Source organism: Macrobrachium nipponense, chromosome 1, assembly GCF_015104395.2.
Source record: "Macrobrachium nipponense isolate FS-2020 chromosome 1, ASM1510439v2, whole genome shotgun sequence".
NCBI lineage: Eukaryota > Metazoa > Arthropoda > Malacostraca > Decapoda > Palaemonidae > Macrobrachium > Macrobrachium nipponense.
Genome location: NC_087200.1, coordinates 181894594 through 181921738, shown reverse-complemented (window position 1 = coordinate 181921738; position 27145 = coordinate 181894594). Strand labels below are relative to the sequence as shown.

The following is a 27145-nucleotide window of genomic DNA, read 5'->3' as shown; positions in this document are numbered from 1 at the left end:
CGATTTCTACGGGAATCGAGGAGGACCACCAGCCGATATCGTTTTGACGAATTCAGTGGGGGTTTCGCAGGGAACTGCTTAGAATTCTACGGAATTTCTAGCGCATTCATTGTTTGTTTTCGAGTTTTTTTACGATCCCCAAACAAACCTTAGCGAGACCACGGTCCAAAGTGAGCGAGACGAGAATCCTCCCCGATATGTTACACGATAATCGGAACCTCGCCTATGCTCGAATTCCTGGAATTTCTAGCATTGGGAAGAAGACTGCTGCTGAAAGAAACTCTCACAGTAGGCAACCAACTGGAATAGAGAAGATCGGACGGGAATATCCAGTTTGGCTTGAACTATCGTCTTTGTATTCTGTTCACCATTGAAGCTTTCCTTCGAGGAAGACTTCTCCTTCACTCTGATAGAGATCGAAGGTGGTCGATCTCCAATCCTTATTTTGTTTTCTTGAAAAGGAAAGAATTTAGGATGGAGATCGTTGTTCAGAATCCTACAAATATACTACGTATATTAACCTCGCGACATGATTCTACTAAGCAGTTGAATTGTCCGAGGGTAGGCGCATATCCTAGTTAATCTACGGATTGCGACTTAGAAGAGAAGTATTCTAATTGAACTGCAACTCGGGGTTGCCTGCAACCTCCCAGGAGTTTTCAGTTTCAATTTTATATACTTATGGTTTTGTCACGACAACACCATTTCAACTTTTATATTTACCGAAATTCGTTTCGCCTAAATATAATTGCTCGAGCATATCTTTTATGCTCGGTAGTTCTAGCCGAACGCATTCCTTCGTGGAATAATGGATTACCTGGCAACTCAGGATGACGAGTCAGCGAGAGCTCAGGCTCAACTACTGCGTGTTGAACTGCCTGACAGACAGCAGCTCAGTATCAGCTGGGCCTCCGAGATGCACGGTCAGTTATTGTCTCTCTCTGCCCTGCTTGATTGACTACCGAACCGTATCTCTGCCAACAATCATGGACTTAGGTCTCTGATTAACGGGGATTCTCGCATAATGAAGGACCATCTACTGCTGTGACGCTAGATTCCATCGCCTTCGACATTGCGAGAATTTTCAACAGAGATATCTCTTGGACTCTTTCATCTTTCTGTTTACCGCACGGTAACAGAAGTCTGTACAAGTCTCCCGCTGCATCGCACTGCGATAATGCGAATGATTTTGCAGACATCTGAGTTTGTCTTCAAAATATCTCGTATTCGTAGGTGTACAATTGTTCATTGTTCAACCCGAATTACAAGATGTGTCAGAAGACATCGCCTACTCTCCGACCTGACAGCTCTACTTCCAAAATGTTCAGCCATGAGAAGCAGTTCTTCAGGCGGCTTTCCCCTGTGTTTTCATTACTGAAGAACGCCCCCCCCGCTTCATTGCAACTACGACTTCTCACCGGACAGCAATGAAATAGCGGTTAGCGTTTTCAGTCATTTGTAAGCACAGGTTATGAATCTTGAGAATCCTTCTCTCGATTCGTCTGTGAAGACGTAGGTTGCATTCAATATCTACCTTCGTCTTCAACGGTACTATAAGTGTGTTTCTCCTTAGCTGAGATTCAACAACTATGAGATGTTTTGCCTTCAGGGACCTCGGTCTCTAGAAGGCAATTGACTTTCGCCTGTTGGGCACATGCCTTAAGAGAAATCATCACCTCGCTGTCCGGCATTGGTGACAAAACAAATACATTTATTTGTTGGTCTCTGGGCATAACCCTTTAAAGGCGAAGGTCACGTGACTTACTCGGATGCGATTGACACTTGCCTCCTATACCGAACGCAGTCAGTCGGCAGCTGTCAGACGCCCACGAGTCAGTTTACGAACTACGCTGTTGACTTAGTTCGGTTGTTACAGAGCAATCATTACTTCGTTTTAATAGCTGTCACAGTACCCATACTATCGACACCACATGGAGTGTCGGTGTCCTATCCACTAACCGAGAAACTTCGCTGCATGGGGATAGGAGGATGCGAGAGACTTCGTGGCAAACGGACAGACCAGTATGGGTACTGGACATCACTGAAGTAGAGAAGAGGGATAGGTCATGCGACTATTTCCTTCTTTTCCTCTGAGGAACTGCATGATTCTCCTGCGAAGTCAAGCATCCAGGGGATGGGGATCCGTGACGCTCGATTTCGTACCGAACTTCGTAGCGAAGACTCAGAACCCTTCGGTCCCTGACGATTGGTTCGAGTCGTTCACAATCCCCTCCCTAATGGACTTCACCGCCTTACGATGCGAAGGAGATGCTGCCTTGTCCGCAAAGAACTTCTCCGTGGCCGCGGGAGGGGTACTAAAGGCAGGGGTCTGGTCCAACCAGACCACATGCCCTTCCTTCTACCTTTTGGATATTGCCCACAGGTCCTTGGATCTTTTCCTTGGACCCGTGGTGGCTGCTCAACACGTTGTGTAGCGAACCAGACCCTCGCAGGCTGAACAGCATCGAGTCCTGGTGTGACCGTAAGAATGGATGAGTGAATGAGAGTGTGACTGGCTCCTCTTCCCATCTTTTTCTTCCCCTCTACCTGTGGTTAGAGGGACACGGTCGTCACCCTGCTGGATAAGGACAAGATGCAGGTGAGCTACTCAACAGAGCCCCATCCTATCCCTTTCACTTGGGATAGGAGCGTATATCCACCACTTCCTCCAACAAGGGGGAGGAAGTGGATGCCGGCTTGAGACAACCCATACTTTATGTTGCCTCTTGCAAACAGGAACAAGTTCTTGCTTGCTGGTACGAAGAGATACGCTTGACCTCTCTTAGTACTCGGCCCAGAGGTCTGACCATTGATCCTGCGGTGCACACCCCGATCAATCGGACAGAGGCTTGGATCCCTCCCTCGCTCTTACGACCAGGGAGGCATTCCAGGGATGGACGAACACCAGTCTGTTCATCAAAAGACTCAGATTCCTCCCACCAAGAAGTGAGTCTTCCTATTGTTAAAGGACCGATGGTTTTGTATTACGTATCGGAACAAATGACAATTTGTCGAAAATTGCATTTTCCTAACTATACAAACCGGAGGTCCTTTACATATAGTCCCTCCTCATGCCACCCCTCACTCTGCGTATTTTGCATGGGCCAAAAGCAAAAGTGATTTGTTTACCTCCCACTGTCGGACAAGCAGTTAACTACCGTTCTCCCCTTGTTCGAAGCTTACGACCGTTCCAGCTGCCACTAGCTACTTCCTATTGTTAAAGGACCTCAGGTTGTATAGTTAGGAAAATGCAATTTTCGACAAATTGTCATTTTTTAGTTAGGCCTCCACGGGGCACGCTCCGACCGCTACGTTCGGACCTTAGTCTAGCTACGCCTTACATTGTTAGAGTTTTTATCAGTCACGATTGAGAGTCATATCATCTTAATTATTCTGATGTTCTCTCTTTCCTTCTCTAGTTCCTGATTACCTTTAATAATATTATAGGTACTAGGTTGGCTAACATACACCATGCTTCGGTATGGCGATTAGCTTCCCTGTTATCATTTATTTTACCGTTAAGTTAGGCTTTCATACCCCAATGTCGATTGGTGATTAGCCTGCCCCCCGTTTTCTTGAACTAGAGGTTAAATTAGGCTAACATACCCCTTTCTTCGGATCGGCGATTAACCTAATTTTCTGTTTGCTTAGCTTCGTGTTCCCCGTGTTAGTCTAGCTTTAGGATATCGCTTTAATTTTATTTGATTATTATAAATAATCCTATGTATATCAGTGATATTGATGTTGTTCCGACGGTCTTCCCCACCTCGTATCTTTCACCTGGCTGGAAAGACCACGGTTTATCACGGTGAGCCACCGGTTAATGCGGGGTCCCCTCCCGTCCCCCCATCCCCCCCCTAATTACATTGCCATCCACGTGATGGGTGATGACTCGTTTCTCACAGCTAGCGTCCAGAGTCTGCATGAGAGGGGGTGACTCAAGGGACTGGTGGGGATCTCCCCTCCCCTACTGGTACTCTCACTCGTTCACGTGCCTCGGCGGGGGCTCGGGACCTCCTCCCCCTTCTTCTCCACCTTAACTGGCCGCTCAGGAGGGGGAGGGCTCCCCTACCCCACATTCTTCCCTACTCTTTCCCCCTCAGTTCAGTCCGGCAGGGTGTCTATCCGCCGCTACCGAACATAGAGAGGGGGGAGGGAACCACTGGGTTTCCTATCCACTTAGGATAGTTCACACGAGCACTTACTGATATAAGGGGTTTTGTTCATGAAACTTACCTGTCAGATATATATATGCTGTATTTTTCCGAATCCGACAGAAATTTAAACACTTACGACACACGCAGTGGGAGTCAGGTGGTTAGTACCCATTCCCGCCGCTGGGCAGGCGGGTATCAGGAATCATTCCCATTTTCTATTCATAATTTTTCTGTCGCCGGTGCTGGAAACACCTGTTTGCAGCACCTCCGTCCAGATTTTGGAAACTTACTAGCTACTTGAGTATCCCTTTTGGTTTTTCTTTGGTATCTGAATTGGATCGGTGGCTTGGCACACGTTGGACTTGGTTTGATTTGAATTTGGTATTGATTTTTCTTTGATCAAGATGTCAGGGTCTAGTTCTGCTAGCGCTAGATTTTGTTCCATGTCTGAATGTAGAGGTAGGCTACTGAAAGCTTCAGTAGACCCACATTCTGTTTGTAAAGTTTGCAGGGGGAATGAATGTACGTTTGAAAGTCGTTGTAAGGAGTGTGAAAGACTAACAGAGTCGGAATGGAAGGCGTATGAAACCTATCTTAAGAAAACTTGAGCGAGATAGGTTAAGGAGGTCTTCCTCCAGGAGTGTTTCAGGTAGGCAAGATTTAAATTATTCTCCTGCTAACCCTCCTTCTGTAGATTATGCTCCTACCCTGTAGTGTTGCCTCCGGCCCCTGAGACAGTGTCGGTAGAACGGTAATACATTATCGCTAATTCTTGAATCGATTCGTAACTTAGAATCAAAAGTGTTAGCTCTGGAGAGCAAAAGTGAAGAGAAGTGCAGTGAAAGTGCCCCTTGTGTAGTGGAGGGTGCGTCAGATCGGCCTCATTCCGCCTCTAGACTAGACCTCTGCTTGACTCCCAGATTACGGGGAGAGAGCATGTCGAAAGTCGAAGGAGGGTTACGAGGAACCCCCACCGATCTGGCGTGCCTTCGGCAGCTTCTGACGAACCTACCCAGACTGCCAAGGAGCCGTTGCGCGTGCACGTCTTCTCAAGGAGTGCTTTTCTTCTTCTGAAGCTTCCTCCCGCGCAAGGCAAGGGGTGGAGCTCTCATACCGCATCACGTCCGCTGAAAAGGACGGCTCGCGTTCGGGACGCTTCACGTCCAAGTTGTTCTCCGGAACTTTGCTCGTCGCCTGATAGTGCGTTTGCTGCTTTTTTTTCCTCCGCAGAAGAAGCGTAAGGATTATTCGGAGGCGGAGTCTCCCTAGATGTTTCTTTCGAGCGCCGCAGTCGCTCTAAGGTGCGTGAAGTAAGTGGCAGTTCCTGGGAGTAGCAAGAAGGCTCCCCCTCGCCACTCTCCTGCTCACAGGATCAGCCCCTCCCCAGAAAAGGAGGCTTCACCTACAAGCAAGATTCTCCAGTCTCTTCAGCAGCAACTTCGAGAGGTTTTCCTTCGAGAGAGACTGTTCTACGTCGCCGTAAGAAGGATGACAATCTTCCTGTGAAGAGGTCGAGGCGTTCTCCCTCTCCTCTCCCTCGCTCGTCTCTCTCTCGTTTTGAGTCTCCCTCTAGAGTTCGTTCTGCTCCCCAGCAACTTTCTAGAGGAGGCGAGAAATTCGTTTCTCGCTCTCGTGAAGCGGTGTTTCCGCTGCTACGAAACTTGTGGATAAGAAGCGAGTTTCTTTAGATGCCGAGCGCGCTTCTGTGAAAGTCAAACGCGCTTTAGTGGACGCCGAACGTGACTCGGTGCAAGTTTCGCGAGCGCCAGTGGACGCTCAGCGAGTTTTAGTGGACGCTCGGCGCGCACCAGTGGAGCTGGCGCGCCACAGTGGAAGTCAGGCGCGCACAGTGGACGGCTCACGGCACAAGGGACGCCAGGTGTGCACCTGCGGCGTTTGAGCGCGCTTCAGTCGGCGCCAGAGATTGGCTTCGGACGCCAAACGCGCGCCTACGGACGTCAGTTTTCCACTTCCGCAAGCACAAGCGGAGGCGGGAACTCTTCCTGTTCGCCGTTCTTTCTCTTTTGAGAAAGCTCGGGACTCTTCTTTACTTCCTCCGACTTCTCCAGTGTCTGAAGAGGAAATTAGTGACGCTTTCGTCGAAGTGGATGAAGAACAGCAGTTGGCTCCAGTTTGACGGACTACAAGGTTTTGACTCGTTTACTACAGTCAGTCTTTGCAGACACTTTCCAACCTGAAGCTCCACGTACTCCTCCCTCTCAGTTTTCGTCTTCCAAAGCTGCTAAGATCTCGGGCTTTGTGAGAATGAAGAAGTCGCTTTCTACGAAGCAAGCTTTTAGAAAGGTCCATGATTGGATGGAAAAGAGGAAAGCTTCAGGCAAGACTTCTTTCGCTTTACCACCTTCAAGACTCGGTGGCAAAGCTGGTATGTGGTATGAGACGGGAGAAAACGTCGGAGTTAAGCTTCCAGCCTCAGCTCAAGGAGACTTTGGTAGTATTGTAGACGCCACCAGAAGATCTTTTTTGGTCTTCCTCGAAGGTCTCGTGGACACATAGCGAGTTAGACTTTCACCTTAAAGGCCTCTTCAGGACACTAGAGGTCTTTAATTTTCTTGACTGGTGCCTGGGAGTATTGGATGCCAGGTCCGGAGTTCTGATTCCATCAGTCTGGGGGAGCTGTCCAGTGTATTGTCTTGCATGGACAAGGCCGTCAGGGAGGTTCTGAGGAATGGCTGCTCATTTCAGCACGGGACTGCTTAAGAAAAGAGCACTTTTTTGCAATTTTTACTGCAAAGTCGGTCTCACCTGCGCAAAAAGCGGATCTTCTTTTCGCTCCTTTCTTCAGTAACATCTCTTTCCCCCCCCATCTCCATGGTAGAAAGGACATAGCTGCCAGTCTCCAGGAGAAAGCAACTCAAGACCTTCTGGCACAGTCTTCTAGGAAAGCCTACTACTTCTTCGTCTTCTGGGTCCTCTGCTTTGAAGAAATCGAAGCCCTTTCGATCCGCTTCTTCCTCGAAGCCAGCCCCTAGAGGAAGAGGCTCTTTCAGAGGCAAGACTCCCGCTCCTTCCAAGAGCAAGAAGTGAGAGGGAAGTCCTTCAGACACCGGTAGGAGCCAGGCTTCTACATTTCGCGAAAGCTTGGGAAGAGAGAGGTGCCGACGCTTGGTCTCTGGACATCGTCAAGAAGGGGTACAGAATTCCTTTCCTGATGTTACCCCCGCTGTTCTTCGACAAACCAAAGGATTTGTCTCCGTCGTATCAGGGAGAAAAGCAGAAAGTGCTTCACGATCTACTAGATCAAATGATCGAGAAGCAGGCAGTGGAACAGGTCTTCGACCGGAGTTCTCCGGGGTTTTACAACCGTCTGTTCCTAGTGCCGAAGCAGTCAGGGGGGTGGCGCCCCGTTCTGGATGTCAGCAGTCTAAATCGCTTCGTTACCAAGCAGAAGTTCAAGATGGAGACACCTCAATCCGTGCTTGCAGCTTTAAGACCAGGGGATTGGATGGTCTCGTTAGACCTTCAGGACGCATACTTTCACGTCCCCATCCATCCCCGATCAAGGAAATACCTGCGGTTTGTCCTGAAAGGGAAGATTTTTCCAATTCAGGGCAACCTCTGCTTCGGTCTCAGCACGGCGCCGATGGTGTTCACCGTTCTTATGAAGAACGTTGCGAGGTGTCTCCATCTTGCGGAAATAAGGATCTCTCTCTACCTAGACGACTGGCTTATTCGAGCCTCATCGCAAGACAGGTGTCTGAAGGACCTTCACACGACTGTCGTTAGCGAGGTCCCTGGGACTTCTGGTGAATCTCGAGAAGTCGCATCTGACTCCTTCTCAATCCTTAGTCTTCTGGGGATTCAGATGGACTCAGTGGGCTTTTCGGGCTGTTTTCCGTCCCAGGGGAGACAACTTCAATGCCTGGGACAAAGTGTCGGCCTTCTAGGAAGGAAACATGCTCGGTGAGGGAATGGATGAGTCTGCTGGGGACCATTTCCTCACTGGAGAAGTTTGTTTCTCTGGGAAGGTTGCACTCCGACCACTTCAGTTCTTCCTCTCAAGCAATTGGTCACGCAAACAGGATCTAGAAGAGATCTTGTTTTTGACGGAAGAAGTGAAAAAGCACCTCAAATGGTGGTTGGATCCAAAGAAGCTTGCGGAAGGACTTTCGCTCAAGCTTCGGAACCCCGACCTAGTGTTGTTCTCCGACGCGTCCTCCCCACGGGTTGGGGAGCAACACTGGGAGGGATGGGGAGGAGAAGTGTCAGGCACCTGGAGAGGGGAAACAGGTGTCCTGGCACATCAATCTAAAAGAACTTTCAGCGGTTTACCTTGCTCTAAGGTTCTTCGAGGAGGAAGTCTCCAGCAAAGTGGTTCAGATAAACTCGGACACCACCACTTGGGCATTACTCAGGAAACAGGGGGGAACTCACTCCTTCTCTGTTCGTCATCGCGAGGAATATCCTGATTTGGGCGAAGTCGCAAACGTCCACGATTCTGACAAGGTTTGTGTCAGGCGTGGAAAACGTCGCGAGCGGAACCTTCTCAGTCGGCAAGGACAGCTTCTGCCGACGGAATGGACCCTTCATCAGGAAGTATGCCAGGCGCTATGGAAGCTGTGGGGACGTCCTCATGTGGACGTTTTCGCAACTTCCCGAACGAAGAGACTTCCGCTGTATTGCTCCCCAGTTCTGGACCCGGGAGCAGTGGCAGTAGACGCCCTACTGTGGAATTGGTCGGGACTAGACATTTACGCTTTTCCCCCATTCAAAATCCTCGGGGGAAGTAATGAGGAAGTTCGCTGCATCAGAAGGAGCGAGAATGACCCTCATCGCCCCCTTCTGGCCAGCGGTCCGACTGGTCACGGAGGTGATGTCCTTCCTAGTAGACTTTCCGAGGACTCTGCCCCTAAGGAAAGATCTACTCAGACAGCCCCACTTCGAGAGGTACCACAAAAACCTCCCCGCTCTGAGTCTGACTGCGTTCAGACATATCAAGAAGTTGGCCAGAGCGAGGGGTTTTTCAAGACCTGTGGCAACGGCGATTGCCACCGCAAGGAGGCCCTCCTCAATCGCAGTTTACCAATCAAAGTGGGCTGTCTTTAGAAGTTGGTGCAGAAGGAAGGGCATTTCCTCCACCTCAACCTCTGTGAGCCAGATAGCAGATTTCCTTCTTCACCTTAGGAAAGAAGCGAAAACTAGCCGTTCCCACGATTAAAGGCTACAGAAGCGTGCTTTCTGTGGTCTTCAGACATAGAGGACTCGACTTGGCGAATGATAGAGACATTCATGATCTCATTAGATCATTTGAGACTGTGAAAGTGCTCCAACCTAAAGTACCATCGTGGAACTTAGACGTGGTACTGAAGTTTCTCATGTCGAGTCAATTTGAACCGCTCCATTTAGCCTCCGCGCTTAGGAATCTTACTAAGAAGACCATTTTCCTAAACCGCTCTGGCGACGGCGAAGAGGGTTAGCGAAATTCAAGTCATAAGCAAGCACATTGGGTTCAAGGATCATAGTGCAGTTTGTTCCCCTTAAGTCCTACGTTCTTAGCAAAGAACGAGAAAACCTTCCAACCCTTGGCCGAGGACGTTCGAGATCAAGGGGTTGTCGGAGCTAGTGGGACCTGAAGCTGAGAGAGTCCTGTGTCCTGTCAGGGCTCTCAAGTTTTATTTGCAGAGAACCAGAGCATGCAGAGGTTCTTCGGAGAAAACTTGTGGTGCTCTGTGAAAAAACCAGATCTTCCGATGTCGAAAGAAGAATGCACTGGCGTTCTTCTTAAGAAGTACGGTTAAGGAAGCCCATGAAAAGTGTAGTGAAAGTGACATGGAGCTTCTGAAAGTAAAAAGCCACGAGTTGAGGGCTTTTGCTACTTCGGTGGCTTTTCACAAAAATATGGCAATCAAAGATATTTTGGGCGCCACTTATTGGCGAAGCAATTCGGTGGTGTTCGCTTCACATACCTGCGGGAGGTGAAAGCAACATACGAAAATTGTTACTCGCTCGGACCATACGTCGCTGCAGACACTGTTTTGGGGGCAGGAGGTAGCGCTCATCCTATCCTTTAATGGTTTAGGGGAGTTTTTAACTTGTGTTATGGTTGTGGGGTTGACCGCCTGCGGCGGATCTCCCTTCCATTAGCTTAGTCTATGTGGGATACTTTTGGTAGGCTACACCAGGTGGTTTGGTTTTTACTTCGTTGCCCTCATTTGTATGGTCAATGGTCTAGTCACGTCGTGGTCTCGCCCCTGTTGACAGTCATCATGGAGTGCACCAGCTATATAGGTCTCTACCTCGCTGGCAACTCTAGTAGCACAAGCAGACTTACGGCAGTAACCACGAAGTCAGCTATGCTAACAGGTAAGGAATCAAGATATCAATTATCTGCATATATATGTTTCCTAAAATCTTCTATTCTGTCTACTCCCACCACCAAAGGTGGGATTCAGCTATATATATATCTGACAGGTAAGTTCATGAACAAAATGATATTGTAATGATACAATTAAGTTGTTCATACTTACCTGGCAGATATATGATCAAGTACCCACCCCACCTCCCCTCAGGAGACAGTGGAAATAAAAATTATGAATAGAAAATGGGAATGATTCCTGATACCCGCCTCCCAGCGGCGGGAATGGGTACTAACCACCTGACTCCCACTGCGTGTGTCGTAAGTGTTTAAATTTCTGTCGGATTCGGAAAAATACAGCTATATATATCTGCCAGGTAAGTATGAACAAACTTAATTGTATCATTACAATATCATTTTTATTTTGTTTTATTTTGTGTTATTTAATGTTTAGAATCTTTCTTTTGCGTTACTCCGGGGGGTTTTATATTTCCGCCTCTCGTACTATCCCTTGCTTCGTTAGAAGTTTGACATTGCTCACTCAATATTAATTAACTCGGGCCATACGGAGAAACTCCGGGCCCTACGGAGTCTATTTTTTAGTCATATGACAAGTGAGCTTAGGCAGGAGGCAGAGACTTTCTTCCCCCCTCGTAACTTTTCTACGTAATATTCATACGTAGATCTCTATCCGTCGGTCCTACTCCGGCACCCACGGATAGTTTGCATATTATTCCACCGGAGGTTGTCATTGGTATCATGTATCCTTTGACTTACAGATGTTGTGCCAGGAGATTGGGTGCAGTGCCATCCTCCAAGACCCGTGCGGCCATATAGTATGCCGTTCTCATGCAGGATGTGCAGTGAAAGTGGAGGATTTATCGTTTTGGCATCATGAAGCTTGCCAAACCTGCTACTTGCTAGTAGGAGATGCCTCACTAGTAGTAAGTTTCTTAGCACTTTCTTCATTCATTCGTCACCTGGAATACTTGTTGTTATATTATACCTTTCACATATGAGACACATATTCATATAATCTCAACAAAACAGTCATTCCTCCCCTATCCTCTCCCTAACTCTAGATACCCAGGGTTTTTAACAGGGTTTGATGAAGAAAAGAAGAAAGGCTTTGTCGACTCTCAAGCTTGGGTAGGGGGTTTTGGCCGGAATTCGAAGGGCCGCCCCTACATTCTTACCCAGGATATGGCGGACCTAATATTCCCAGGAGCCAAGAAAGGATCAGTGGTGGAACCCGATACGCGGCCGCCCCTTTGCTGGCCGACCTTCAAGTCATGATCTCCCTACAGGAGGGGATTTTCCAAAGAGGACGTTTTGCAGAAGACGTTGCGGCAATGAACCTCGACGTTGAACCCATGGCTATTGACTCCATGGGTACAGGTAAGGGTGTAGTAGGGGCAGCTTCTGTGGGTTCTCAGGGCCCTTTCCTGAATTCCCTTTCTCCATCACCTTCTACTGATCCTTCTACTTCCACTTCTTTCCGGGGCTTCACTGAAGAGCAGCGGTCTGTCCGTCCTAAGGCTACTTCAGTGATACCCCAAGGCTAAGATGACGAGGAGAAACTTAAAAAGTTAAAATCTTCCCCAAGAAATCGGTCATCCTGACAGACACTATAAAACTCCGGCTCACCACCCCGGGATCAGTTAGGTCAAGGGAGGCTTCTTCCTCTGCGTCGAGGTCCCCCAAACATAGATCACGTAAGGATCGGGCTCAAGTCCCTCTTTTTGATCCCGAATCCTTTTCGGCTAATATTCTGGAGCAGGTGGGAGTGATCGTAGGGGCCTTGGTTGACAACAAGGTCGGCTCGGTGCTCTCCCAGCTCTCCAGTTCTGTTACGTCTTCCGGCCAGTCGATCCAATCGTGGCGGAACGGCTGGCCGCTCAGGAGAATTGCCATCGCCGGGATCCAAACCTCGATTGCGGCAGGTTCCCCTCTATCTGTGCCACCTTCTCCTCTTCCAATGCCAGATTCCAGCCAACTGCCGGAATTCAAGGCAGCCAACCCTTGGAGGATCGCTTCGTATGCCCCGTTTGTCAACGGAATGTTGACAATCGAAGGCATAGGAACTCGAAGGCGTGAGGACTTCGAGTTCCACCCCAGAGACCTTCAACCACCATTCATTGGCTACGTCCGACTAACGGAAGCAGCGATGATGAGAGAGGACAAGGTTCCCAAGGAAACAGTGATCCTTCCGAGGGAACAGGCACAGCAGACTCTAATGAGAAGTCTGGAAGAATGGGGGTGTGAAAACACCCGCATCACAGCCTTTAGGAGTCCTTTCACCATTTTTACTCCGGTGGAAGGGACTCCGCTACACTGACCCTTAAGGTAGTGGAAGCAACCTTTCAGGCCGCCCTGAAAGACGAGCCCCTGCCTCAACTACGAGAGACGGAACCCACCTCTCTCTTAGTCCCAGGCTCCGATACGTACTTCGAAGGGGCAGTTCCTACTTTCTCAGTAGGAAAACTAAAGGCGGACTGTGCCACCTCTCTCTTTAGTGAGAGACTCCCCAGGTTGTCGGACTCTCTCATCCAGATGGAGTACGGACGCCCGGACTAGGCTCGCGAGATCCCTTTCCTCCATGACTATGGCGGAGATGACGGCTCTTGTATACCAACAAGAGCCGTTATTTAAAGTTTTGGCTAAAGGTCTGCTGCACACCATGCAGTGTGACCTTTACGACTTTCCTCATAGCCAGGAGAAATTGTAGGAAGCACGTTTCTGGCGGAAGCTACTATCCGCCATGAACCGAATAAACTGATTGCTTCCTCAATTTGGGGAACGGACCTCTTTCCAGCACAGTAGTAGCAGAAGTCCTTCATGAGGCTTCTAAGGTCAACCAGTGCCTCAAAGTCAGGTGGTGGGGACTGTAGCAAAGCGGAGGGAGGAATCTTCTGGTCCTAACCCAAGGAACAAGAAGAAACCAAGGAAGTTCTCTCCCTTCCAGCCTTCTCAACAAACGTTGGTTCAGGCAGTCCCAGCATCCACAAGGGCAACCATCGTCGAAGGGTCAACAACAATACCTTGTTCTGACCCCTCAGTCCCAGCAATCTCAACCCTCCAGTTCCTTTGCTGTCTCGCCAGCCTACAATTCCAACTATGAAAGCCAGAACTTTCAGGCTTTCAATAGGTTTGCGAGAGGCAGCAGAGCAAGAGGTGCCTCTCGATTCAGAGGATCCGGCAGGGCTGCTAATAGGGGAAGAGGTTTCCGAGGAGCAAGAGGTGGCCGCCCCTCGGCAAACCAGCAGTGAGAATCCCAAGGTAGGAGGGAGGCTGTACCTCTTCCGCCAGCAGTGGGGGTTCAGCCCTTGGGCTCAAAGTATAGTAACAAAGGGACTAGGTTGGAGTTGGCTAGAGGGCCCTCCTCCAACCAACAGATTCTATCAAGCACCAACAACGGAATTGGTAGAGTATACCGAAGACCTCCTTCTCAAAGGAGTAGTCTCAAGAGTCAAAACAATTTAAAATTTCAAGGACGCTTGTTCAGCGTGCCAAAGAAAGACTCAGTAAACCGAAGAATCATCTTAGACTTGTCCCATCTGAACTTATTCATTCATTGCGACAAGTTCAGGATGCTGACCGTTTCGCAGGTACGGACCTTACTTCCCCGTGGGGCCGTCACAACCTCTATAGATCTTACAGATGCCTACTATCATGTTCCATAGCCAGACACTTCGTCCATTCCTAGGCTTCAAACTAGGCAACAGATCCTACTCCTTCAAGGTAATGCCATTCGGGCTCAACATAGCCCCAGGATCTTCACCAAATTGGCGGAAGCAGTAGTGCAAGAGCTAAGGAAACAGGGAATAATGTTAGTGGCTTATCTGGACGATTGGCTTATTTGGGCAAAGAACCCCAAAGAATGCAAAGAAGCAACGGTCAGAGTGATCAAATTCCTGGAGCATTTAGGTTTTCAAATAAACAAAACCAAGTCCAGACTAACACCGGAATCTCGATTCCAGTGGTTAGGCCTTCAGTGGGACTTACAATCGCACACTCTATCAATTCCGTCGTTGAAAAGGAAAGAAATTGCAAGAGCTACAAAACAATTTCTCAAACGACAACAAACATCAAGGAGGTGCCAGGAGAGGATCTGGGCTCACTCCAGTTTGCATCCAGTCACAGACGTTCTGCTCAGAGCCAAACTCAAAGATATAAACAGAGTATGGCGCTCAAGAGCGAATTGCAGATCACGGGACAAACTAGCCTCTATCCCAGCAATCTTACGGAAACGTCTCCGCCCCTGGACGGAGACAAAGAACTTTCAAAAGCAATTCCTCTACAGGTGGTCACCCCTCCATCATTATTGGATCGCACACAGACGCCTCACTAACAGGGTGGGGAGGATACTCCCAGTACGAAAAAGTTCAAGGAACTTGGTCGTTAACATTCCGCAGTACATATCAATGTACTGGAGGCCATGGCAGTATTCCTCACACTGAAATGACTCCGTCCGCCCAAGAACTCTCATTTCAAATTAGTTCTGGACAGTGCAGTAGTAGTACACTGCATCAACAGGGGCGGATCCAAGTCAAGCCACTTGAACCATGTCATGATAGCCATCTTTTCTCCTGGCATGCAAAAACAAATGGCACCTGTCAGCCACTCACCTGGCAGGAGTCAAGAACGTAGTAGCAGACGCTCTATCGCGCTCCGCTCCGTTGGAATCGGAGTGGACACTGGACAGGAGTTCATTCAATTGGATCAGTCTACAAGTCCCCGGACTCCAAGTAGGCCTCTTCGCCACGGAGTCAAACCACAAACTCCCTTGTTACGTGGCACCCAAACCTCGATCTCCTCTAGCATACGCTACGGATGCAATGATCCTCGATTGGAACGAATGGAAGAATATTTACCTCTTCCCTCCGGTGAACCTTCTCATGAAAGTTTTAGACAAAACTCAGGACATTCAAAGGCCAAGTAGCTCTAGTAGCTCCCAATGGCCCAAGAGCAATTGGTTCCCTCTACTCCTAGAGTTGAGACTCCGACCACTACGGATTCCCAACCCAAACTAACCCAGTTAGTGCAAAACTCAGACTGTGTCCGCTTCCTCAAGAATCAGAAAACCCTAACTTTATGGATTTTCTGAAATTCGCAGCCATGAGGAATGCAGAAATTGATCCCCAGAATATCTCATTCTGGAATCAGATAAAGAGAATCTACTCTCCGACAATATGATTCATCTGTCAAGAAACTAGCAGAGTTCCTTAAGTTGTCAAATTCTCAAGTCAAGACAACGAACCTAGCCATAACTTTCTTCAGATCATTGTTTGAGAAAGGCTTAGCAGCAAGCACTATCACTACGACCAAATCAGCTCTTAAAAAGATCTTCCAATTTGGTTTTAGCATAGACCTTACGGATTCGTACTTTACGTCCATACCAAAAGCTTGTGCTAGATTAAGACCATCAACGAGACCTAAATCAGTCTCTTGGTTCTTAAATATGTCCTCAAAACTGGCCTCGGACATTAACAATGACTCTTGCAATTATATATCCCTCCTGAGGAAAACCCTATTCTTATTAAGTTTAGCCTCCGGAGCTAGAATATCAGAACTGTCAGCTTTATCAAGGGAACCAGGCCACATTGAGTTTTCTAGCCAAAAATGAAGACCCACAGGACAGATGGTCCTCGTGGAAAATCCTACCACTACCTCAAGACATTTCCCTTTGTCCTGGTCAACTCATTAAGAGACCTACCTAAGCAGAACAACTCTGAAATCTTCAGGCCCAATTGTTCATTAGGAAGGAAGGTGGTACATTATCCTAAAAGGGATCAGGCAACAAATTTTATACTTCATTAAACAGGCCAATCCAGAGTCCTTTCCTCGGGCCCACGATGTTAGGGCGGTGGCCACATCTTATTAATTTATTTCCAACACATGAATTTTGACGATCTTAAGAAGTATACAGGCTGGAAATCTCCGACAGTTTTCAAACGGCACTACCTAAAAACCCTTAGAAGCCCTCAAATTTCCAGCAGTGGCAGCTGGAAACACAGTTTCTCCTGATTCTTAATTTTTACTATAAATTCTTGTAGCCCTTCCCTTCTACCTGCCCCATTGCACCCTTACTTATTTAGTTTAGTCGCCTCCATGTATTGGGTTACCTTGAGTTTGCGTTTTGTTTCATCATTCTAATCGGATTCAGTTCCATTCTTTTGTATATATCAACTTATATCTTGTCTTTGCCTAACCTGTATTGTTATTGTTTGTTGTTAGGCTAACTAATTTTAAGTGAAACCCGTGTTTTGGATACGTTTTTAGGGCTTATACTTCCCTTAGGGTAAAAACTGTAATTTTTGTTGATTATTATACTATTAACCTTACAAGTGTTTAACTTTACCTTCTTAATTTATCTGTACTGTTCCTCAAGCTTGGTGTTTGGCATTCTCTGGTACTATTTCACAGGCCGACACAGGTCAAGCCCAGCAGAAAAGGGATTTTGACGAAGGAAAAAATCTTATTTTCTGGGCAACGACCTGTGTCGCCCTGTGAAAACCCCACCTTGTTAGTTAGATTATCCTCACCCAGCTTACCCCAAGCTTGGAGGCTATCTTCAGGAATGACGTCTCAGGCGTCGGAGGCGCTCACGGTAGTAGTAGACCGGGAGCTGTAGCACGGCTCCTCCGTAGTTCGGGGTTTTGTCAAAGGAAGAAGCTAAATGACAAGGGGACCTCTGGTAGTGATTCCACTCGCTCCTTACTATACCGACACTTCTATAAGAGTTTGAGCCAGCCTTTATCTTGGCATATATTGTTTCTTTTTTCTCTAGGATGAATAGCAATATTTATTCTTCAGAAATAGTATCAAAGGAACCATTTCACAGGGCGACACAGGTCGTTGCCCAGAAATAGATTTTTCCTTAGTCAAAATCCCTTTTGACACACACATGAAATTGTAGAAAAAATAAAAGTAATTTTTCTTTGATAACATCTTACAGTAAAAAAGAAATGTTGCAGTTTTTTTCTGCAAGGAAGTCCCATTAGGAAGGAGAATATTCTTGGGACTTCTGGTATATTTTCTGAATTTGTCACTTAATTGTTGCTTTAATATATATTATGTTTTGCATCATTTCCATTATGTTTACTTAAATTGCTGTGGTTTGCAGAATTATTAGTGTAGTATGTACTTGGTATGACTGACCCTATTTTTAGCTATCCATTGCCCTCAAGTTACATTCTTCAGGGTTTATTATATATGTTGGAATTATTGTGAATATGAATAAGCATTTACTGTTCAATGTTCGTTTCATTTGAAAAGCTATCCTAATATTCTTTTGTGTAGCTTGGTTTTTGTAAGAGGGTTTAGGCAGTTTTTTTAATGAACACATATGTGCAGCTGCAGAAAGGCCTACACATACAAAACTGGAATTCAGGTTGAGTGCTCAACAGAATAGAGTAGAGAGAATAAATTTAGTCTGACCCTAAAAGGAAAAATCTGACGGCAGATATTGATGATGATGAGATTAAGAAAATGAAAAAAAAAAAATAGTTACTGGATATACCTAGTACTGTATCTTGGTTACCTTGAGTAGCAGCTACAACATTGACATAAGGGGTGTTAGTTAATATTACTTAGTGACTGATTTTGTTAGTGGCTTATTTTTTGGTTATTTATACTTGACATAGTAAAGCAGTGTTCATTAAAACCTCTCTTGTGTGGGATATTTATGGTTGCCTGAAGCTTGTGAGTAAAATGTCAAATTCTTTTCATAAGGCACAGGTGATAACTACTGTATTCTATTAAATGCACCCAATAAGGGTAAATTTAAAGTATGATATGCATGCATAGATGTATTTTAGTAGTTTATGGCAGTTCTTAATGTAAAAGTAAGCATGTAATGTAAGTCCTTATGGTCACTTAAATATATCAATTTTACTCTTTTCAGAAATTGCAAGAGACTTTCTTCACAGAACCACAAATTACAATGTTGTGGCAGGATTGATGTCACCAGTACATGATAAATATGGGAAAGAGGTATGTTCACATTTATATTTGATTAATACTTTTGTGTTTTTATTTGTACACCTGTTGTTATTAGGTCATATTTTACTTTAAAAGTGTAACAACATACCAACAAAGCGCTTGTTACCAAGATCAGTTTTGCATTTAACTTTCTAAGGCAGAGATTTAAAGTTTTGATGGTACTGTAGCTTCTTTAGAAAAGGCCGACTGTCCTTGTACCCTTTTGTTTAATTAAATTCCCTCCTGTCCCTAACATAACAATGGGTTTTTAAATCTGCTGGTCAACCTTTAATAGTGGCTTGCCACCCCATCTTTAGCGTGGGTAATTGCATTCTTTAATGAAAAAAAAAAAAGAATAAGTTGGTTTTGGGCAACCATGAATGACAGTTGTGGTGCAGATAGTAGTTGTAAGACCATTATCATATGTGATATCAGTATGTGTGGTCTTTGATAGTAATAGGGATACTTAAGTATGTACTAGTACCATGATTGATAACCTACGCTGTTAGTTTAGGTCTTGGTTTCACATTTACAAGATTCATTTTCAGAAATGTGTATCTTGATATAAATTATTCACATTATTTGATTGATGAGTATAACTGCCATAAATGCAATGGTTTTAAAGACAAAGGTTCCTCCTCTATTCACAGTTCAATAATTTTGCATTATCTTGTTCTCAGGGATTGGCAAGCGCCAGTGACCGCATCCAGATGCTTCGTTTGGCTCTTAACTCATCCTCATGGGTGCATGTAAGTGAATGGGAAACAGCTCAAGATGACTGGACCCCAACTAGGGAGTCTGTTCAGTACCACCAGGTTAGTAATGCGCTTATTTCTGGGTTTTCTGTTCGTTAGCTTACTATGACTGAAAAGTGATTGATAGCTTTTGATGTTGATGTCAAGAAATGGAGTATATGCAGTGTTATTTATCAGTGTAACATGTTTTATGGACAACATGTCTAGCATTAATGATGATAGATGAAGTTTGTGTTCTTTTAGATGATGTGTGTAGCAACCAGAGAAGATGTGTAATTAGTGCTTGGTGTGTGAGTTTAGAGTGGTTGCCCAGGCATATTTATGTGAAATCTGTGGATGCTTTTTATGTATAAGTAACCCTTCCTGTAATTTGGCATAATAGTGCTATAGTACAATAGTTATTATACAAAAGACAGAGACTTAAATTCTTGTAAATCCGTTGAATGAGTGATTAATTATTTGGACAGTACCAGGCAAATTTATTCTGCCTTTTAATGTGGGATGTTTTTCCTAATGTGGACAGTATACATATCTGTTGAACAGTATTGTGAGTTCAGGCCTGTTTTGTGCTCTTCTGGTTGTAGGATTGTTTAATGTTTATTTTTAAATAAAAGAGGAAGACTTATGAGGAATGTAATAAACTCACATTATAACTATGTCGAGAATTTTTTCTTAAGAACACTTTAATCAATTGTCGAATTTGTATATGGTGTTTCCTGGTCTTGATGGATAGGTCTCTCAGTTTCTGTAACTTTCTGTGTGGCATTTTTCTCTTGTGTAAAGAGGGGTAACTTTTTGCCTACCTTGTCACCAACTTGATTATGTTACAGAGAAGTGTAGTGTGTAATATTTGTGATAGGAGGTTAGTGATATAGTATAGGGATTTCTAGTACATACAGTATACAGGTAATGTACTCCTCATTTAACAACACACTCGTTTTACGACAGCTCGGAGTTACGATGGCAACATGAAGAGAGAGAGTGTAAAAACCACAAAATGAAAATAAAAATATTGACGAATAGTGGCCAAGAGAAAGGCTATTCAGTGCCGATAATCTAGCCTAGATTTTGAAAACCTTGAAATCTATGGCTAAAACTTTGTAAAGAAAAGCTATACAGTTAACCTCTTAAACTGGCATTCTATGGTCTGTTAACTCCCGTGTTTCGGCTTGATTCAGCCAACATTCATTTGTTGTGTGGCCAGCAGGTTGGCGCTTCGTATTGTTTACAATTTCAAGACAGCAAAAATTATGCCATATCTCCTTTGTTTTTATCAAAGTAATTCTTAATAATGATAAGAAAATGTTCGAATTCTTAGTAATGAGAAGAAAATGTGTGAAGTCAAATATGTTTTTTTATATTAACTTGAAAATAAATATATTTTTTTTTAAGTATTCTACTTGAGAAGTCTCTATTAAGTCAAACAATGAGACATTGGCATGCACGATTTCCTTACTCCTAGTATGCTTGAAAGACTTTCATGTGATACACTTTGATAAATCCTTTTATACAACTGTGGCTACAGGCTGCTCTAAGAGCAAGAGCCTGTGCTGGCATACGGCCAGGTTAATCTCAAATAACTATAGCTGTGTACATTTACAGATGTATTTTTATGTCACCCATGAGATCAGATGATACTAGAGATAAGAAGTGCAAGCATAAATCTTTTTCTAAGCTAGAAAATGTTTATCCCATTAGCGAATAGTTTAGTGTTCATATTCCTCAATAGATGGCGGTGTGCTTTGTTTACATTTTGATGGCGACATTCAAATGCACGGTGATCGCCAAAATTCATTCATAATTTTTTCTGAAATTCATTCATAATTTTTTCATCTCACTACCCTCTACAATCAAAATAAATGATGAAGAAACTAATCGCAATAATTATGAAATACCAAATTTAGGATATGAAAGTCCAATAATAATGAGCAGATTCTGAGAAAAGTTTAGTACTGTATTGGCTTACTATTAGGCTAACTGGGGAATGTAGGCTAAATGTGTTAATAAAGTATACTATTTTGAAGAAAATTATACACTTCATAAAAAGCATTGTCAGAACTTAGCCAAGCAGTAGGCTATGTGTATAATATATGACTGAAAATTAATGCTATTTTTCAAAAGAGAATAACATGCTAAACGACAAATTCGTTCAACGACATGGTCGCTGGAACAAAACCCTGTTTTTAAATGAGGAGTACCTGTAGTGAGTTTTAATGATTAGATCATTTATCTTACCCTATCTGTTGTCCTTGTAAGTGATCATAATTTCCTTTGTAATTTAATTTAATAATGTTTTAGTTTCTAAAACCTTCATGTTAAAACTTGGTGTAAAGTGTTTATACATAGGTTCTAGACAGATTTTTCATTTAGACTTTTCCAAGAGACTGGATGGAAGGTTCCTGTTAGTTTCTCTATATTAATTTTTTAACCAAGTTTTTATTTTCCACAACATTTTATACATCTTATGTTGTAATAATTTGAAATGTAAGATCGATTTATAAGCAGGGTTGAATGAACCACCTTTTCCTGCCCGCACAGAATAAGATTCCCTCCCTGACCAGTTTGTAAGTTTTGTTTCCCTGAAAGACTTTATTCTTCCAACCCTTTTTATTTCAAGTCTTCAAGTTTACAATTTTAACCAACCTGTGTATCGATGCCTTCAAGTATGTATGTACCTAATAAGTATTTCAGATATTTTTTTTTTAATCACTGGATCTTATGGAAGAAAACTGGTTGGTGAAAAACAAAACTTCTTACAATTATAACCAGGGGAGGATATGTTTGGGGTGAAGGTAATCTGGTTATTCTTTGATAGGCAGGGAAGCAAAATGCTCAACAGGAAATGTGGCCAAGGTATACACATCCCTTGTAATTGAGTTTTCCACATGAAGAAACCCAAAACTGTTAGACCTTTAAATCATGCAGAGTTTGCTCCCTATTCAATTCAAAATCAGACCGAATTATTGGTCTTTGTAGTAAGACATGAAGTTTTTACTGCCACTTAAAATGGACAAAAACTGAACCAGGCCATACGGAAATGATGATTGACATAAAAATGGAACTCGGGTACAAATATACCTGACACCCCACCAACATGAGAATTTTAAGTTTTATCATGAAAAATGTATTTAGTCACAAAAATTATATGATAATGGAGTAATTAATTAATATTTCTCCATAAAAATACTGTGAAAAAGGTGGAATAGGTGAAGCCGGGAATCCAGAACCGCAAAAAGGCAGGGGTCCACTGTACTTCATGTAAGTTTATTTTGGAGAAGGCAAGCGAGCACACGAATAAAGAGATGATGTTCTGTAAACAAAATTGTTGAAGCAACTTCACTGTTCCTTTTGTTGACCTCCCTTATCGCTCCTAATTGTGTGGTACTTAATCTTTAGCTAGCTCCAGTTTTTTTTTTTCTTTCTTTTCTTTTTCTTTTTTTTTCTTTTCTTTTCTTTTTTCTTTTCTTTCTCTCTCCAAGTAGGGACACCTGTTTGGTAAGCTCAGTGAAAGCACTCTCTGAGTTTACCGATATTGGCACTATAACTAAAAAATCTGCAATCATAAGTGCCATAAATTGCCAAGTTTCAGTTAATGACGGTTTTCGCTTATCAGCAACCAGCCAAGAATGCATCCCCCACCGATAGCGCCAATAACTGAAAGTTGGCCTGTTAAAGCACCATAAATCACCAATTTTATGGTGCTGAGCACCATAAAACTGGACCACCAATATATATATATATATATATATTATATTATACTAATATATATATATATATATTATATATATATATATGCCACGAAGGAAAAATAAACGAAGGAGGATCTGCGAGACCTTTCGACGTTAAACGTCCTTTACTGAGCAGTCTCTGCTCAGTAAAGGACGTTAACGTCGAAAGGTCTCGCAGATCCTCCTTCGTTTATTTTTCCTTCGTGGCATATATCTTTATTATTTATGGATTTATCACGTTCCTAACTTATGTGATTCAGTTATACATATATATTATTAATATATAGATCATTATATATATATATATATATTATATATATATATTATATATAAATATATCTATATATATATATAATATATACATACATACATACATACATACAACAGTGGTCCCCCCCGTATTTGCGGGGGATGCATACCAGAACCCCCCGTGAATAGTTAGAAACCGCGAATGTTTGGAAACTCTTATAAAAACGCTAAAAACAGCCTATTTTGTTAGTTAAACTGAGAAAAAAACCACTAAAAAGTTTATATTTGGTTTTTTTTAATAGTTTTATCACAAAAAGTGCTTTTTTATGATGAAATTGATAAAAAAAAAAAAAACAGGAATTTGTGGATATACGGGGGCCCCACTGTATATATATATATATATATATATATATATATATATATATAGATAGATAGATAGATAGATAGATAGATAGATAAATTATATAATTCTGTTGTAATGGAACATTTTTACCAGTCATAATATATATATATATATATATATATATATATATATATATATATATATATATATATATATATATATATATATATATACAGTAGAGCCTCGGTTCTCGACGATATAATTCGTTCCAGAAGGAGCGTCGAAATTCGATTATTTCGAGAACTGAATCAAGTTTTCCCATAAGAATAACTGAAAATGGATTAATCCGTTCTTGACCATAAGTTATTACACCTTAACCTTGCCTTTTTATACATAAACTATTACATAGTAAATTACAACTAAATAAAAAGTTAAAAGTTAAAATAAAATATCATGTTAAATGTATATTTTATAATTTTAAATGTATAATATACAGTATAAAAGAAAAAACTAGCCTAGCCTACGTCCAACCCGATTGTTGACCAAGCGCCATAGGCTACCTAGGTAAATAGTAAGTAGAACGTAGTGCAGTGGGTAGGCATAAAACGTGTTGCTAACATAATAAAAACATTGAAAAGCAAGTCTAATTATTACAGTAAATTAATAAACTATTTTAAAATTAAAACCTAATTCATATTTATCAAAAACTTGCAAAAATTTGCCTACAGTAAGTCGGCATTTAAGGATGTAAAAACAAACCATAGCGCAGCCCTGGTGGTTTATATCGGGACTATGGTAGTAAACAAACCATATCTCGCTATAAGCCTAGAAACGTTTACATTCGATTATTAATTTATGGTAAATCTTTACGGAGTCGACTGCAAACTGTATACAAAATCGCTTGAAAATTATCTTTCAGTAAATGTAATGTTATGATACTAACGATTTTGTTTCATAAATGTCCTTATAAAAAAGGTGCGTCTTTTACGGCAAATTATCCAATATCAGGGCTGGTTTCAAGCTTATTGGACTTTGACAATTATTATGGTACTGCATGGTACATATATACGTACGTATAAGTAAAAGAATCTTCTTAATGTCTTTAATACTATACCATTACGTACCAGCATCTCTTGAGTTTAATATCAAGCTAAACTTTTACGAGGACGCTAATAAACAAAGCATACAGATTGCGTTCGTGACCGCGCACCAGTTGCTATGTATAAACTGTGTCACTACCAGACCTCATACGTAAACATTGACGTCTTTTTACAGTAGACATAAAAGAATCGTCTTAATTTCTATAATTATTCTATACCATAGCGGCTTCTCTGATTAAGCTAAGGCTAACCTCCTCTTTACCAGCAAGCTTAACAAAGATTAAGATTGCGTTCGCTACCGAACGGCACACGTTACGTATGTGACAGTGGTTTCACTACCAAATTTCACACGTAAACAATGATGTATTTTTACAGTAGGTATAAAAGAATCTACGTACTTAATTTCTATAATTAATATATACCGTAGCGGATTCTGAGTTAACCTAAGGCTAAGCTCTTCTTTACCGGCAGCTTAAAACGCTTAGATTGCGTTGCTACCGAACCGAACATGTTACGTATGTAACTGGTTTCACTACCAAATCTTGCACATCAACATTGACGTATTACAGTACGACATAAAAGATTCTTAATTTCTTAATTACTACGCACTTAATATGGCATAGTGGCTTCTCTGATATAAGCTATGACTAACTTCTTCTTTACCGGCAAGCTTAACAAAGCTTAAAGATTGCATTCGCTACCGAACCACACATGTAACCTACGTACGTAACATTGCCTTCACTCCAAACCTAACCCTTAAATACGTATTGCATTTTGCCTACTGAAACTGCGCGCCTCAAGTGTGAGCATGGTTTTAGAATATTACGCTTGAAAAAAAAATCAAACAAGGGTGCTTGATTAAATTTTTTTCGCCCATCACGTTCATGCAGAGAGGAGGAGACGAAACTTAAGGTTTATTTTGGAGTTGGAAATGATGGAAACATTTTGAAGAAGGAAAACGCGAGGTGCCATGTAAACACTTTTCCATTATTTCAAGAGATTAACAATAGCAAAAGGTTTTAATAGATAGCCAGTAGTAATGTTGGGACCCATGATGAATCAAAAGGTAACTGCGTATAGATTTGATACCACCGAAAAAGCAAACGAAATGAGCGCAAGGTGTACAAGACGACGACACATGTTTGAATGTTTGTAAACATGAGTTGCGGACTTTAAACAATGCCGAGTGGCGTCACCAGTGTTACCAACCGTTATGCTAAATTATGCTAGTCGGTCCAAGCAAGAATTTATGCCAAATATGGTGCAATTTTGTGCCAGAATTATGCTATTAATCTATCATTATCTCATTTCTCTAATACATTTGAGCTAAAACAACGATGTAATGGAAATTTAAAACATTTATATATTAGGTGAAATGATACAAAGTGACGAACAGACCAACTATATAAACTAATAATTTGATGATCTTAACATGTCAGGAAACTCGTAATAAAACACCATTTTCTTTATTAGATCACATACGCAATCACTAGTACACTATTTGATATGCAATCACTATTATACTATTTGACAAATGTGTGAAGATCACACATACAAATGTGAAGAAAAACAACAAATTTTACTTATTACTGCATCATTGATCATGGCCACTCAGGAAACCAATTTTTTCTTTAAACATGGTCACATAAACAATTAATAAATACTTGAAAATGTGTGAAAATTACTTCAAATATAACATTTTGTTATTTACTGATATTTACTGAAAAATTAAAACTAAAAAAAAAAAGGTAAACAAACAAACCAGTCTCTACTCAAGAAGAAAAACATACGTACTTATTACTTGATCATTATCATGCCACTGAAAACACTTTTTCTTTAACAGATCACATACACAATGAATAAATACTTGAAAATTTGTGTGAAAATCACTTCAAACATAATTAAAAATTTTGATAACTACTGAAAAAAATAAAACTTAAAAAAAGAAAAAAAAAGGTAATTCTTTACTTATTGAAGAAAAAACATTATTAACACTTTACTGATTGTTTGTCATGCCACTGTGGGTATTTATTTATATTTCACAAAATTTAACATTCCTTAGTTGGGTTCAAACTTAGCAATTAACTCATTTGTTAGTGCTGCTTTGAGGCAGTTTCACTTGAAGATACATTCACTGTAGCTGTGTATGAAATTGAGGAATTTTCTGCCTTTTATTTTAAATTTTAGTGAAAATACATTCTAAAATTGTACTAGAACCCTAAGTGTGAAAGCAATTATGCTAAGCTCCAATTCTTGCGTCAAATTATGCTAAAAAACATGAAATTTATGCTACATTTGGTTTAGGATAGCACTGGATGACGCCAACTAGCGGCGGCTGGCGGAAACAGTTTTGTTTACAAACATCATATGGTCAGGGGTCGGAAACTGGTTTTTTGGTTGAAAACAGATACAAAGTTTATTGGAAATTTAGTGGCGAAATCCGATTATGTCAAGTTTCTAATACGGTCGTGAACCGGGTCTCTACTGTATGGATATATAGATATTATATATATA

The 27145-nt window shown here is 42.5% G+C and overlaps 1 pseudogene; it reads left to right on the top strand.

Moving 5' to 3' along the window:
• The window catches only part of LOC135219891 (uncharacterized), an 87044-nt pseudogene that overhangs the window by 28832 nt on the left and 31067 nt on the right, over window positions 1-27145 (top strand).